Genomic DNA, 16829 nt, shown 5'->3' on the forward strand with positions numbered 1-16829 from the left:
TACGATCTAAGAAACCATAACTGATTTAATGAGCCATTCGCGGTTTCACCTTAATTTGGCTTGCACTGAGACATGCATGGCTTAATCTTTGAGACAAGCATATGACTACTGGCAGGATCAACCAGGGAGCTTCGATACAAAATCTCGGCTCGGACGTGCGCCACCCATCGCCGACCGGGTCTCGTAGCCCGGTCGGCCGCGCGTCTACTGTGTGTTTCGGGACTGCACGCAGGCAGCCCCGGTTCCGTGTGCCGCCACCTCGACACTCGGCTTATAGGCGTTCGAACGATCTCCCGTACCCGTCGGCTAGATTGAAAGCGTCTGGGATACGTTGTTATAACGTCTCTGGTCTTTGAGTGTACGCTCGGAAAGAAGCGAGTTGACGCGTGCGTTGGAGCGTTCAGCCTTCCGTGTTTCACGGAGAGCCGAACTTCTTGGTACCGCGTCAAGGGCCATTCGGTCTGAGACACCGACCCGCGGTAATGCAGTGACGATAGATGAAACAACGCGAGTCGCGTAGTTTCTTTGGTACGAGGCACGGAACGGTCCGCGAACGCCCGCTCCTGGTCTACGCCGACGTACGTATCGTGCTCGAGCACGTACCGGTACGGCGTAGCAGGCGGACGACGGGAGACCGGCCCGACCGACTCGCTCCTCTTACTAGTAGGAGCCTGGCCGCTAGGACGTCGGCGCCGGTACGGTGGTAGCACGGTCGGCTTACGGGGCGAAACCTCCGCGGGCTATCGAAAAAATTTTGAACTCCGGGAACTTTGTCGAAATTAACCGAGGCTCGTTTGACGATGTTCCGACAGGCTCCCGGCCCGGATCGACTACGGGACGCCGCGCATCGCCTTTCGGTCGACTCGGACCGAAATTTTTACAAGTCCCGTCGGCCCGGATCGACTCCGGAACGCCGCGCATCGCCTTTCGGTCGACTCGGACCGAAATTTTTACAAGTCCCGTCGGCCCGGATCGACTCCGGGACGCCGCGCATCGCCTTTCGGTCGACTCGGACCGTAATTTTTACAAGTCCCGTCGGCCCGGATCGACTCCGGGACGCCGCGCATCGCCTTTCGGTCGACTCGGACCGAAATTTTTACAAGTCCCGTCGGCCCGGATCGACTCCGGGACGCCGCGCATCGCCTTTCGGTCGACTCGGACCGTAATTTTTACAAGTCCCGTCGGCCCGGATCGACTCCGGGACGCCGCGCATCGCCTTTCGGTCGACTCGGACCGAAATTTTTACAAGTCCCGTCGGCCCGGATCGACTCCGGAACGCCGCGCATCGCCTTTCGGTCGACTCGGACCGAAATTTTTACAAGTCCCGTCGGCCCGGATCGACTCCGGGACGCCGCGCATCGCCTTTCGGTCGACTCGGACCGTAATTTTCACAAGTCCCGTCGGCCCGGATCGACTCCGGGACGCCGCGCATCGCCTTTCGGTCGACTCGGACCGAAATTTTTACAAGTCCCGTCGGCCCGGATCGACTCCGGGACGCCGCGCATCGCCTTTCGGTCGGCTCGGACCGAAATTTTTACAAGTCCCGTCGGCCCGGATCGACTCCGGGACGCCGCGCATCGCCTTTCGGTCGACTCGGACCGAAATTTTTACAAGTCCCGTCGGCCCGGATCGACTCCGGGACGCCGCGCATCGCCTTTCGGTCGACTCGGACCGAAATTTTTACAAGTCCCGTCGGCCCGGATCGACTCCGGAACGCCGCGCATCGCCTTTCGGTCGACTCGGACCGAAATTTTTACAAGTCCCGTCGGCCCGGATCGACTCCGGGACGCCGCGCATCGCCTTTCGGTCGACTCGGACCGTAATTTTTACAAGTCCCGTCGGCCCGGATCGACTCCGGGACGCCGCGCATCGCCTTTCGGTCGACTCGGACCGAAATTTTTACAAGTTCCGTCGGCCCGGATCGACTCGGGGAGGCCGCGCGTCGCCGCGCGTCGCCTCTCGGTCGACTCGGACCGAAATTTTCACAAGTGTCCCGTCGCGCCGCACCGGGGGTCGGTCCGTCCGCCGTCGACCCATCGGCCCCGGGACGCGGCGCATTGCCTTTCGGTCGACTCGGAACGAAACTTCATCGAGTCCCGTCGGCCCGTATAGTCTCCAAGACGCCGCGCATCGCCTTTCGGTCGACTCGGACCGAAATTTTTACAAGTCCCGTCGGCCCGGATCGACTCCGGGACGCCGCGCATCGCCTTTCGGTCGACTCGGAACGAAACTTCATCGAGTCCCGTCGGCCCGTATAGTCTCCAAGACGCCGCGCATCGCCTTTCGGTCGACTCGGACCGAAATTTTTACAAGTCCCGTCGGCCCGGATCGACTCCGGGACGCCGCGCATCGCCTTTCGGTCGACTCGGACCGAAATTTTTACAAGTCCCGTCGGCCCGGATCGACTCCGGAACGCCGCGCATCGCCTTTCGGTCGACTCGGACCGAAATTTTTACAAGTCCCGTCGGCCCGGATCGACTCCGGGACGCCGCGCATCGCCTTTCGGTCGACTCGGACCGAAATTTTTACAAGTCCCGTCGGCCCGGATCGACTCCGGGACGCCGCGCATCGCCTTTCGGTCGACTCGGACCGAAATTTTTACAAGTCCCGTCGGCCCGGATCGACTCCGGGACGCCGCGCATCGCCTTTCGGTCGGCTCGGACCGAAATTTTTACAAGTCCCGTCGGCCCGGATCGACTCCGGGACGCCGCGCATCGCCTTTCGGTCGACTCGGACCGAAATTTTTACAAGTCCCGTCGGCCCGGATCGACTCCGGGACGCCGCGCATCGCCTTTCGGTCGACTCGGACCGAAATTTTTACAAGTCCCGTCGGCCCGGATCGACTCCGGAACGCCGCGCATCGCCTTTCGGTCGACTCGGACCGAAATTTTTACAAGTCCCGTCGGCCCGGATCGACTCCGGGACGCCGCGCATCGCCTTTCGGTCGACTCGGACCGTAATTTTTACAAGTCCCGTCGGCCCGGATCGACTCCGGGACGCCGCGCATCGCCTTTCGGTCGACTCGGACCGAAATTTTTACAAGTTCCGTCGGCCCGGATCGACTCGGGGAGGCCGCGCGTCGCCGCGCGTCGCCTCTCGGTCGACTCGGACCGAAATTTTCACAAGTGTCCCGTCGCGCCGCACCGGGGGTCGGTCCGTCCGCCGTCGACCCATCGGCCCCGGGACGCGGCGCATTGCCTTTCGGTCGACTCGGAACGAAACTTCATCGAGTCCCGTCGGCCCGTATAGTCTCCAAGACGCCGCGCATCGCCTTTCGGTCGACTCGGACCGAAATTTTTACAAGTCCCGTCGGCCCGGATCGACTCCGGGACGCCGCGCATCGCCTTTCGGTCGACTCGGAACGAAACTTCATCGAGTCCCGTCGGCCCGTATAGTCCCCAAGACGCCGCGCATCGCCTTTCGGTCGACTCGGACCGAAATTTTTACAAGTCCCGTCGGCCCGGATCGACTCCGGGACGCCGCGCATCGCCTTTCGGTCGACTCGGACCGAAATTTTTACAAGTCCCGTCGGCCCGGATCGACTCCGGAACGCCGCGCATCGCCTTTCGGTCGACTCGGACCGAAATTTTTACAAGTCCCGTCGGCCCGGATCGACTCCGGGACGCCGCGCATCGCCTTTCGGTCGACTCGGACCGAAATTTTTACAAGTCCCGTCGGCCCGGATCGACTCCGGGACGCCGCGCATCGCCTTTCGGTCGACTCGGACCGAAATTTTTACAAGTCCCGTCCGCCCGGATCGACTCCGGAACGCCGCGCATCGCCTTTCGGTCGACTCGGACCGAAATTTTTACAAGTCCCGTCGGCCCGGATCGACTCCGGGACGCCGCGCATCGCCTTTCGGTCGACTCGGACCGTAATTTTTACAAGTCCCGTCGGCCCGGATCGACTCCGGGACGCCGCGCATCGCCTTTCGGTCGACTCGGACCGAAATTTTTACAAGTCCCGTCGGCCCGGATCGACTCCGGGACGCCGCGCATCGCCTTTCGGTCGACTCGGACCGTAATTTTTACAAGTCCCGTCGGCCCGGATCGACTCCGGGACGCCGCGCATCGCCTTTCGGTCGACTCGGACCGAAATTTTTACAAGTCCCGTCGGCCCGGATCGACTCCGGGACGCCGCGCATCGCCTTTCGGTCGGCTCGGACCGAAATTTTTACAAGTCCCGTCGGCCCGGATCGACTCCGGGACGCCGCGCATCGCCTTTCGGTCGACTCGGACCGAAATTTTTACAAGTCCCGTCGGCCCGGATCGACTCCGGGACGCCGCGCATCGCCTTTCGGTCGACTCGGACCGAAATTTTTACAAGTCCCGTCGGCCCGGATCGACTCCGGAACGCCGCGCATCGCCTTTCGGTCGACTCGGACCGAAATTTTTACAAGTCCCGTCGGCCCGGATCGACTCCGGGACGCCGCGCATCGCCTTTCGGTCGACTCGGACCGTAATTTTTACAAGTCCCGTCGGCCCGGATCGACTCCGGGACGCCGCGCATCGCCTTTCGGTCGACTCGGACCGAAATTTTCACAAGTCCCGTCGGCCCGGATCGACTCCGGGACGCCGCGCATCGCCTTTCGGTCGACTCGGACCGAAATTTTTACAAGTTCCGTCGGCCCGGATCGACTCCGGGACGCCGCGCATCGCCTTTCGGTCGACTCGGACCGAAATTTTTACAAGTCCCGTCGGCCCGGATCGACTCCGGGACGCCGCGCATCGCCTTTCGGTCGACTCGGACCGAAATTTTTACAAGTCCCGTCGGCCCGGATCGACTCCGGAACGCCGCGCATCGCCTTTCGGTCGACTCGGACCGAAATTTTTACAAGTCCCGTCGGCCCGGATCGACTCCGGGACGCCGCGCATCGCCTTTCGGTCGACTCGGACCGTAATTTTTACAAGTCCCGTCGGCCCGGATCGACTCCGGGACGCCGCGCATCGCCTTTCGGTCGACTCGGACCGAAATTTTTACAAGTCCCGTCGGCCCGGATCGACTCCGGGACGCCGCGCATCGCCTTTCGGTCGACTCGGACCGTAATTTTTACAAGTCCCGTCGGCCCGGATCGACTCCGGGACGCCGCGCATCGCCTTTCGGTCGACTCGGACCGAAATTTTTACAAGTCCCGTCGGCCCGGATCGACTCCGGGACGCCGCGCATCGCCTTTCGGTCGGCTCGGACCGAAATTTTTACAAGTCCCGTCGGCCCGGATCGACTCCGGGACGCCGCGCATCGCCTTTCGGTCGACTCGGACCGAAATTTTTACAAGTCCCGTCGGCCCGGATCGACTCCGGGACGCCGCGCATCGCCTTTCGGTCGACTCGGACCGAAATTTTTACAAGTCCCGTCGGCCCGGATCGACTCCGGAACGCCGCGCATCGCCTTTCGGTCGACTCGGACCGAAATTTTTACAAGTCCCGTCGGCCCGGATCGACTCCGGGACGCCGCGCATCGCCTTTCGGTCGACTCGGACCGTAATTTTTACAAGTCCCGTCGGCCCGGATCGACTCCGGGACGCCGCGCATCGCCTTTCGGTCGACTCGGACCGAAATTTTTACAAGTCCCGTCGGCCCGGATCGACTCCGGGACGCCGCGCATCGCCTTTCGGTCGACTCGGACCGAAATTTTTACAAGTTCCGTCGGCCCGGATCGACTCCGGGACGCCGCGCATCGCCTTTCGGTCGACTCGGAACGAAACTTCATCGAGTCCCGTCGGCCCGTATAGTCTCCAAGACGCCGCGCATCGCCTTTCGGTCGACTCGGACCGAAATTTTTACAAGTCCCGTCGGCCCGGATCGACTCCGGGACGCCGCGCATCGCCTTTCGGTCGACTCGGACCGTAATTTTTACAAGTCCCGTCGGCCCGGATCGACTCCGGGACGCCGCGCATCGCCTTTCGGTCGACTCGGACCGTAATTTTTACAAGTCCCGTCGGCCCGGATCGACTCCGGGACGCCGCGCATCGCCTTTCGGTCGACTCGGACCGAAATTTTTACAAGTCCCGTCGGCCCGGATCGACTCCGGGACGCCGCGCATCGCCTTTCGGTCGACTCGGACCGTAATTTTTACAAGTCCCGTCGGCCCGGATCGACTCCGGGACGCCGCGCATCGCCTTTCGGTCGACTCGGACCGAAATTTTTACAAGTCCCGTCGGCCCGGATCGACTCCGGGACGCCGCGCATCGCCTTTCGGTCGACTCGGACCGAAATTTTTACAAGTCCCGTCGGCCCGGATCGACTCCGGGACGCCGCGCATCGCCTTTCGGTCGACTCGGACCGTAATTTTTACAAGTCCCGTCGGCCCGGATCGACTCCGGGACGCCGCGCATCGCCTTTCGGTCGACTCGGACCGAAATTTTTACAAGTCCCGTCGGCCCGGATCGACTCCGGGACGCCGCGCATCGCCTTTCGGTCGACTCGGACCGAAATTTTTACAAGTCCCGTCGGCCCGGATCGACTCCGGGACGCCGCGCATCGCCTTTCGGTCGACTCGGACCGTAATTTTTACAAGTCCCGTCGGCCCGGATCGACTCCGGGACGCCGCGCATCGCCTTTCGGTCGACTCGGACCGAAATTTTTACAAGTCCCGTCGGCCCGGATCGACTCCGGAACGCCGCGCATCGCCTTTCGGTCGACTCGGACCGAAATTTTTACAAGTCCCGTCGGCCCGGATCGACTCCGGGACGCCGCGCATCGCCTTTCGGTCGACTCGGACCGTAATTTTTACAAGTCCCGTCGGCCCGGATCGACTCCGGGACGCCGCGCATCGCCTTTCGGTCGACTCGGACCGAAATTTTTACAAGTCCCGTCGGCCCGGATCGACTCCGGGACGCCGCGCATCGCCTTTCGGTCGGCTCGGACCGAAATTTTTACAAGTCCCGTCGGCCCGGATCGACTCCGGGACGCCGCGCATCGCCTTTCGGTCGACTCGGACCGAAATTTTTACAAGTCCCGTCGGCCCGGATCGACTCCGGGACGCCGCGCATCGCCTTTCGGTCGACTCGGACCGAAATTTTTACAAGTCCCGTCGGCCCGGATCGACTCCGGAACGCCGCGCATCGCCTTTCGGTCGACTCGGACCGAAATTTTTACAAGTCCCGTCGGCCCGGATCGACTCCGGGACGCCGCGCATCGCCTTTCGGTCGACTCGGACCGTAATTTTTACAAGTCCCGTCGGCCCGGATCGACTCCGGGACGCCGCGCATCGCCTTTCGGTCGACTCGGACCGAAATTTTTACAAGTTCCGTCGGCCCGGATCGACTCGGGGAGGCCGCGCGTCGCCGCGCGTCGCCTCTCGGTCGACTCGGACCGAAATTTTCACAAGTGTCCCGTCGCGCCGCACCGGGGGTCGGTCCGTCCGCCGTCGACCCATCGGCCCCGGGACGCGGCGCATTGCCTTTCGGTCGACTCGGAACGAAACTTCATCGAGTCCCGTCGGCCCGTATAGTCTCCAAGACGCCGCGCATCGCCTTTCGGTCGACTCGGACCGAAATTTTTACAAGTCCCGTCGGCCCGGATCGACTCCGGGACGCCGCGCATCGCCTTTCGGTCGACTCGGAACGAAACTTCATCGAGTCCCGTCGGCCCGTATAGTCTCCAAGACGCCGCGCATCGCCTTTCGGTCGACTCGGACCGAAATTTTTACAAGTCCCGTCGGCCCGGATCGACTCCGGGACGCCGCGCATCGCCTTTCGGTCGACTCGGACCGAAATTTTTACAAGTCCCGTCGGCCCGGATCGACTCCGGAACGCCGCGCATCGCCTTTCGGTCGACTCGGACCGAAATTTTTACAAGTCCCGTCGGCCCGGATCGACTCCGGGACGCCGCGCATCGCCTTTCGGTCGACTCGGACCGAAATTTTTACAAGTCCCGTCGGCCCGGATCGACTCCGGGACGCCGCGCATCGCCTTTCGGTCGACTCGGACCGAAATTTTTACAAGTCCCGTCGGCCCGGATCGACTCCGGGACGCCGCGCATCGCCTTTCGGTCGGCTCGGACCGAAATTTTTACAAGTCCCGTCGGCCCGGATCGACTCCGGGACGCCGCGCATCGCCTTTCGGTCGACTCGGACCGAAATTTTTACAAGTCCCGTCGGCCCGGATCGACTCCGGGACGCCGCGCATCGCCTTTCGGTCGACTCGGACCGAAATTTTTACAAGTCCCGTCGGCCCGGATCGACTCCGGAACGCCGCGCATCGCCTTTCGGTCGACTCGGACCGAAATTTTTACAAGTCCCGTCGGCCCGGATCGACTCCGGGACGCCGCGCATCGCCTTTCGGTCGACTCGGACCGTAATTTTTACAAGTCCCGTCGGCCCGGATCGACTCCGGGACGCCGCGCATCGCCTTTCGGTCGACTCGGACCGAAATTTTTACAAGTTCCGTCGGCCCGGATCGACTCGGGGAGGCCGCGCGTCGCCGCGCGTCGCCTCTCGGTCGACTCGGACCGAAATTTTCACAAGTGTCCCGTCGCGCCGCACCGGGGGTCGGTCCGTCCGCCGTCGACCCATCGGCCCCGGGACGCGGCGCATTGCCTTTCGGTCGACTCGGAACGAAACTTCATCGAGTCCCGTCGGCCCGTATAGTCTCCAAGACGCCGCGCATCGCCTTTCGGTCGACTCGGACCGAAATTTTTACAAGTCCCGTCGGCCCGGATCGACTCCGGGACGCCGCGCATCGCCTTTCGGTCGACTCGGAACGAAACTTCATCGAGTCCCGTCGGCCCGTATAGTCCCCAAGACGCCGCGCATCGCCTTTCGGTCGACTCGGACCGAAATTTTTACAAGTCCCGTCGGCCCGGATCGACTCCGGGACGCCGCGCATCGCCTTTCGGTCGACTCGGACCGAAATTTTTACAAGTCCCGTCGGCCCGGATCGACTCCGGAACGCCGCGCATCGCCTTTCGGTCGACTCGGACCGAAATTTTTACAAGTCCCGTCGGCCCGGATCGACTCCGGGACGCCGCGCATCGCCTTTCGGTCGACTCGGACCGAAATTTTTACAAGTCCCGTCGGCCCGGATCGACTCCGGGACGCCGCGCATCGCCTTTCGGTCGACTCGGACCGAAATTTTTACAAGTCCCGTCCGCCCGGATCGACTCCGGAACGCCGCGCATCGCCTTTCGGTCGACTCGGACCGAAATTTTTACAAGTCCCGTCGGCCCGGATCGACTCCGGGACGCCGCGCATCGCCTTTCGGTCGACTCGGACCGTAATTTTTACAAGTCCCGTCGGCCCGGATCGACTCCGGGACGCCGCGCATCGCCTTTCGGTCGACTCGGACCGAAATTTTTACAAGTCCCGTCGGCCCGGATCGACTCCGGGACGCCGCGCATCGCCTTTCGGTCGACTCGGACCGTAATTTTTACAAGTCCCGTCGGCCCGGATCGACTCCGGGACGCCGCGCATCGCCTTTCGGTCGACTCGGACCGAAATTTTTACAAGTCCCGTCGGCCCGGATCGACTCCGGGACGCCGCGCATCGCCTTTCGGTCGGCTCGGACCGAAATTTTTACAAGTCCCGTCGGCCCGGATCGACTCCGGGACGCCGCGCATCGCCTTTCGGTCGACTCGGACCGAAATTTTTACAAGTCCCGTCGGCCCGGATCGACTCCGGGACGCCGCGCATCGCCTTTCGGTCGACTCGGACCGAAATTTTTACAAGTCCCGTCGGCCCGGATCGACTCCGGAACGCCGCGCATCGCCTTTCGGTCGACTCGGACCGAAATTTTTACAAGTCCCGTCGGCCCGGATCGACTCCGGGACGCCGCGCATCGCCTTTCGGTCGACTCGGACCGTAATTTTTACAAGTCCCGTCGGCCCGGATCGACTCCGGGACGCCGCGCATCGCCTTTCGGTCGACTCGGACCGAAATTTTTACAAGTCCCGTCGGCCCGGATCGACTCCGGGACGCCGCGCATCGCCTTTCGGTCGACTCGGACCGAAATTTTTACAAGTTCCGTCGGCCCGGATCGACTCCGGGACGCCGCGCATCGCCTTTCGGTCGACTCGGACCGAAATTTTTACAAGTCCCGTCGGCCCGGATCGACTCCGGGACGCCGCGCATCGCCTTTCGGTCGACTCGGACCGAAATTTTTACAAGTCCCGTCGGCCCGGATCGACTCCGGAACGCCGCGCATCGCCTTTCGGTCGACTCGGACCGAAATTTTTACAAGTCCCGTCGGCCCGGATCGACTCCGGGACGCCGCGCATCGCCTTTCGGTCGACTCGGACCGTAATTTTTACAAGTCCCGTCGGCCCGGATCGACTCCGGGACGCCGCGCATCGCCTTTCGGTCGACTCGGACCGAAATTTTTACAAGTCCCGTCGGCCCGGATCGACTCCGGGACGCCGCGCATCGCCTTTCGGTCGACTCGGACCGTAATTTTTACAAGTCCCGTCGGCCCGGATCGACTCCGGGACGCCGCGCATCGCCTTTCGGTCGACTCGGACCGAAATTTTTACAAGTCCCGTCGGCCCGGATCGACTCCGGGACGCCGCGCATCGCCTTTCGGTCGGCTCGGACCGAAATTTTTACAAGTCCCGTCGGCCCGGATCGACTCCGGGACGCCGCGCATCGCCTTTCGGTCGACTCGGACCGAAATTTTTACAAGTCCCGTCGGCCCGGATCGACTCCGGGACGCCGCGCATCGCCTTTCGGTCGACTCGGACCGAAATTTTTACAAGTCCCGTCGGCCCGGATCGACTCCGGAACGCCGCGCATCGCCTTTCGGTCGACTCGGACCGAAATTTTTACAAGTCCCGTCGGCCCGGATCGACTCCGGGACGCCGCGCATCGCCTTTCGGTCGACTCGGACCGTAATTTTTACAAGTCCCGTCGGCCCGGATCGACTCCGGGACGCCGCGCATCGCCTTTCGGTCGACTCGGACCGAAATTTTTACAAGTCCCGTCGGCCCGGATCGACTCCGGGACGCCGCGCATCGCCTTTCGGTCGACTCGGACCGAAATTTTTACAAGTTCCGTCGGCCCGGATCGACTCCGGGACGCCGCGCATCGCCTTTCGGTCGACTCGGAACGAAACTTCATCGAGTCCCGTCGGCCCGTATAGTCTCCAAGACGCCGCGCATCGCCTTTCGGTCGACTCGGACCGAAATTTTTACAAGTCCCGTCGGCCCGGATCGACTCCGGGACGCCGCGCATCGCCTTTCGGTCGACTCGGACCGTAATTTTTACAAGTCCCGTCGGCCCGGATCGACTCCGGGACGCCGCGCATCGCCTTTCGGTCGACTCGGACCGTAATTTTTACAAGTCCCGTCGGCCCGGATCGACTCCGGGACGCCGCGCATCGCCTTTCGGTCGACTCGGACCGAAATTTTTACAAGTCCCGTCGGCCCGGATCGACTCCGGGACGCCGCGCATCGCCTTTCGGTCGACTCGGACCGAAATTTTTACAAGTCCCGTCGGCCCGGATCGACTCCGGGACGCCGCGCATCGCCTTTCGGTCGACTCGGACCGTAATTTTTACAAGTCCCGTCGGCCCGGATCGACTCCGGGACGCCGCGCATCGCCTTTCGGTCGACTCGGACCGAAATTTTTACAAGTCCCGTCGGCCCGGATCGACTCCGGAACGCCGCGCATCGCCTTTCGGTCGACTCGGACCGAAATTTTTACAAGTCCCGTCGGCCCGGATCGACTCCGGGACGCCGCGCATCGCCTTTCGGTCGACTCGGACCGTAATTTTTACAAGTCCCGTCGGCCCGGATCGACTCCGGGACGCCGCGCATCGCCTTTCGGTCGACTCGGACCGAAATTTTTACAAGTCCCGTCGGCCCGGATCGACTCCGGGACGCCGCGCATCGCCTTTCGGTCGGCTCGGACCGAAATTTTTACAAGTTCCGTCGGCCCGGATCGACTCGGGGAGGCCGCGCGTCGCCGCGCGTCGCCTCTCGGTCGACTCGGACCGAAATTTTCACAAGTGTCCCGTCGCGCCGCACCGGGGGTCGGTCCGTCCGCCGTCGACCCATCGGCCCCGGGACGCGGCGCATTGCCTTTCGGTCGACTCGGAACGAAACTTCATCGAGTCCCGTCGGCCCGTATAGTCTCCAAGACGCCGCGCATCGCCTTTCGGTCGACTCGGACCGAAATTTTTACAAGTCCCGTCGGCCCGGATCGACTCCGGGACGCCGCGCATCGCCTTTCGGTCGACTCGGAACGAAACTTCATCGAGTCCCGTCGGCCCGTATAGTCTCCAAGACGCCGCGCATCGCCTTTCGGTCGACTCGGACCGAAATTTTTACAAGTCCCGTCGGCCCGGATCGACTCCGGGACGCCGCGCATCGCCTTTCGGTCGACTCGGACCGAAATTTTTACAAGTCCCGTCGGCCCGGATCGACTCCGGAACGCCGCGCATCGCCTTTCGGTCGACTCGGACCGAAATTTTTACAAGTCCCGTCGGCCCGGATCGACTCCGGGACGCCGCGCATCGCCTTTCGGTCGACTCGGACCGAAATTTTTACAAGTCCCGTCGGCCCGGATCGACTCCGGGACGCCGCGCATCGCCTTTCGGTCGACTCGGACCGAAATTTTTACAAGTCCCGTCGGCCCGGATCGACTCCGGGACGCCGCGCATCGCCTTTCGGTCGGCTCGGACCGAAATTTTTACAAGTCCCGTCGGCCCGGATCGACTCCGGGACGCCGCGCATCGCCTTTCGGTCGACTCGGACCGAAATTTTTACAAGTCCCGTCGGCCCGGATCGACTCCGGGACGCCGCGCATCGCCTTTCGGTCGACTCGGACCGAAATTTTTACAAGTCCCGTCGGCCCGGATCGACTCCGGAACGCCGCGCATCGCCTTTCGGTCGACTCGGACCGAAATTTTTACAAGTCCCGTCGGCCCGGATCGACTCCGGGACGCCGCGCATCGCCTTTCGGTCGACTCGGACCGTAATTTTTACAAGTCCCGTCGGCCCGGATCGACTCCGGGACGCCGCGCATCGCCTTTCGGTCGACTCGGACCGAAATTTTTACAAGTTCCGTCGGCCCGGATCGACTCGGGGAGGCCGCGCGTCGCCGCGCGTCGCCTCTCGGTCGACTCGGACCGAAATTTTCACAAGTGTCCCGTCGCGCCGCACCGGGGGTCGGTCCGTCCGCCGTCGACCCATCGGCCCCGGGACGCGGCGCATTGCCTTTCGGTCGACTCGGAACGAAACTTCATCGAGTCCCGTCGGCCCGTATAGTCTCCAAGACGCCGCGCATCGCCTTTCGGTCGACTCGGACCGAAATTTTTACAAGTCCCGTCGGCCCGGATCGACTCCGGGACGCCGCGCATCGCCTTTCGGTCGACTCGGAACGAAACTTCATCGAGTCCCGTCGGCCCGTATAGTCCCCAAGACGCCGCGCATCGCCTTTCGGTCGACTCGGACCGAAATTTTTACAAGTCCCGTCGGCCCGGATCGACTCCGGGACGCCGCGCATCGCCTTTCGGTCGACTCGGACCGAAATTTTTACAAGTCCCGTCGGCCCGGATCGACTCCGGAACGCCGCGCATCGCCTTTCGGTCGACTCGGACCGAAATTTTTACAAGTCCCGTCGGCCCGGATCGACTCCGGGACGCCGCACATCGCCTTTCGGTCGACTCGGACCGAAATTTTTACAAGTCCCGTCGGCCCGGATCGACTCCGGGACGCCGCGCATCGCCTTTCGGTCGACTCGGACCGAAATTTTTACAAGTCCCGTCCGCCCGGATCGACTCCGGAACGCCGCGCATCGCCTTTCGGTCGACTCGGACCGAAATTTTTACAAGTCCCGTCGGCCCGGATCGACTCCGGGACGCCGCGCATCGCCTTTCGGTCGACTCGGACCGTAATTTTTACAAGTCCCGTCGGCCCGGATCGACTCCGGGACGCCGCGCATCGCCTTTCGGTCGACTCGGACCGAAATTTTTACAAGTCCCGTCGGCCCGGATCGACTCCGGGACGCCGCGCATCGCCTTTCGGTCGACTCGGACCGTAATTTTTACAAGTCCCGTCGGCCCGGATCGACTCCGGGACGCCGCGCATCGCCTTTCGGTCGACTCGGACCGAAATTTTTACAAGTCCCGTCGGCCCGGATCGACTCCGGGACGCCGCGCATCGCCTTTCGGTCGGCTCGGACCGAAATTTTTACAAGTCCCGTCGGCCCGGATCGACTCCGGGACGCCGCGCATCGCCTTTCGGTCGACTCGGACCGAAATTTTTACAAGTCCCGTCGGCCCGGATCGACTCCGGGACGCCGCGCATCGCCTTTCGGTCGACTCGGACCGAAATTTTTACAAGTCCCGTCGGCCCGGATCGACTCCGGAACGCCGCGCATCGCCTTTCGGTCGACTCGGACCGAAATTTTTACAAGTCCCGTCGGCCCGGATCGACTCCGGGACGCCGCGCATCGCCTTTCGGTCGACTCGGACCGTAATTTTTACAAGTCCCGTCGGCCCGGATCGACTCCGGGACGCCGCGCATCGCCTTTCGGTCGACTCGGACCGAAATTTTTACAAGTCCCGTCGGCCCGGATCGACTCCGGGACGCCGCGCATCGCCTTTCGGTCGACTCGGACCGAAATTTTTACAAGTTCCGTCGGCCCGGATCGACTCCGGGACGCCGCGCATCGCCTTTCGGTCGACTCGGACCGAAATTTTTACAAGTCCCGTCGGCCCGGATCGACTCCGGGACGCCGCGCATCGCCTTTCGGTCGACTCGGACCGAAATTTTTACAAGTCCCGTCGGCCCGGATCGACTCCGGAACGCCGCGCATCGCCTTTCGGTCGACTCGGACCGAAATTTTTACAAGTCCCGTCGGCCCGGATCGACTCCGGGACGCCGCGCATCGCCTTTCGGTCGACTCGGACCGTAATTTTTACAAGTCCCGTCGGCCCGGATCGACTCCGGGACGCCGCGCATCGCCTTTCGGTCGACTCGGACCGAAATTTTTACAAGTCCCGTCGGCCCGGATCGACTCCGGGACGCCGCGCATCGCCTTTCGGTCGACTCGGACCGTAATTTTTACAAGTCCCGTCGGCCCGGATCGACTCCGGGACGCCGCGCATCGCCTTTCGGTCGACTCGGACCGAAATTTTTACAAGTCCCGTCGGCCCGGATCGACTCCGGGACGCCGCGCATCGCCTTTCGGTCGGCTCGGACCGAAATTTTTACAAGTCCCGTCGGCCCGGATCGACTCCGGGACGCCGCGCATCGCCTTTCGGTCGACTCGGACCGAAATTTTTACAAGTCCCGTCGGCCCGGATCGACTCCGGGACGCCGCGCATCGCCTTTCGGTCGACTCGGACCGAAATTTTTACAAGTCCCGTCGGCCCGGATCGACTCCGGAACGCCGCGCATCGCCTTTCGGTCGACTCGGACCGAAATTTTTACAAGTCCCGTCGGCCCGGATCGACTCCGGGACGCCGCGCATCGCCTTTCGGTCGACTCGGACCGTAATTTTTACAAGTCCCGTCGGCCCGGATCGACTCCGGGACGCCGCGCATCGCCTTTCGGTCGACTCGGACCGAAATTTTTACAAGTCCCGTCGGCCCGGATCGACTCCGGGACGCCGCGCATCGCCTTTCGGTCGACTCGGACCGAAATTTTTACAAGTTCCGTCGGCCCGGATCGACTCCGGGACGCCGCGCATCGCCTTTCGGTCGACTCGGAACGAAACTTCATCGAGTCCCGTCGGCCCGTATAGTCTCCAAGACGCCGCGCATCGCCTTTCGGTCGACTCGGACCGAAATTTTTACAAGTCCCGTCGGCCCGGATCGACTCCGGGACGCCGCGCATCGCCTTTCGGTCGACTCGGACCGTAATTTTTACAAGTCCCGTCGGCCCGGATCGACTCCGGGACGCCGCGCATCGCCTTTCGGTCGACTCGGACCGTAATTTTTACAAGTCCCGTCGGCCCGGATCGACTCCGGGACGCCGCGCATCGCCTTTCGGTCGACTCGGACCGAAATTTTTACAAGTCCCGTCGGCCCGGATCGACTCCGGGACGCCGCGCATCGCCTTTCGGTCGACTCGGACCGTAATTTTTACAAGTCCCGTCGGCCCGGATCGACTCCGGGACGCCGCGCATCGCCTTTCGGTCGACTCGGACCGAAATTTTTACAAGTCCCGTCGGCCCGGATCGACTCCGGGACGCCGCGCATCGCCTTTCGGTCGACTCGGACCGAAATTTTTACAAGTCCCGTCGGCCCGGATCGACTCCGGGACGCCGCGCATCGCCTTTCGGTCGACTCGGACCGTAATTTTTACAAGTCCCGTCGGCCCGGATCGACTCCGGGACGCCGCGCATCGCCTTTCGGTCGACTCGGACCGAAATTTTTACAAGTCCCGTCGGCCCGGATCGACTCCGGGACGCCGCGCATCGCCTTTCGGTCGACTCGGACCGAAATTTTTACAAGTCCCGTCGGCCCGGATCGACTCCGGGACGCCGCGCATCGCCTTTCGGTCGACTCGGACCGTAATTTTTACAAGTCCCGTCGGCCCGGATCGACTCCGGGACGCCGCGCATCGCCTTTCGGTCGACTCGGACCGAAATTTTTACAAGTCCCGTCGGCCCGGATCGACTCCGGAACGCCGCGCATCGCCTTTCGGTCGACTCGGACCGAAATTTTTACAAGTCCCGTCGGCCCGGATCGACTCCGGGACGCCGCGCATCGCCTTTCGGTCGACTCGGACCGTAATTTTTACAAGTCCCGTCGGCCCGGATCGACTCCGGGACGCCGCGCATCGCCTTTCGGTCGACTCGGACCGAAATTTTTACAAGTCCCGTCGGCCCGGATCGACTCCGGAACGCCGCGCATCGCCTTTCGGTCGACTCGGACCGAAATTTTTACA

The 16829-nt window shown here is 62.8% G+C and overlaps 1 non-coding gene across 1 annotated transcript in view; it reads right to left on the reverse strand.

Moving 5' to 3' along the window:
* The window catches only part of LOC124304186 (small subunit ribosomal RNA), a 1913-nt gene extending 1785 nt beyond the window's left edge, over positions 1–128 (reverse strand). Inside the window, exon 1 of the ribosomal RNA XR_006908086.1 lies at positions 1–128. This exon is cut by the window's left edge and continues 1785 nt beyond it. This is a non-coding gene — a ribosomal RNA (small subunit ribosomal RNA).
* Positions 129–16829: the final 16701 nt, after the last annotated feature.

Source organism: Neodiprion virginianus, chromosome 4 (genome assembly GCF_021901495.1).
Source record: "Neodiprion virginianus isolate iyNeoVirg1 chromosome 4, iyNeoVirg1.1, whole genome shotgun sequence".
Taxonomy (NCBI): Eukaryota; Metazoa; Arthropoda; class Insecta; order Hymenoptera; family Diprionidae; genus Neodiprion; species Neodiprion virginianus.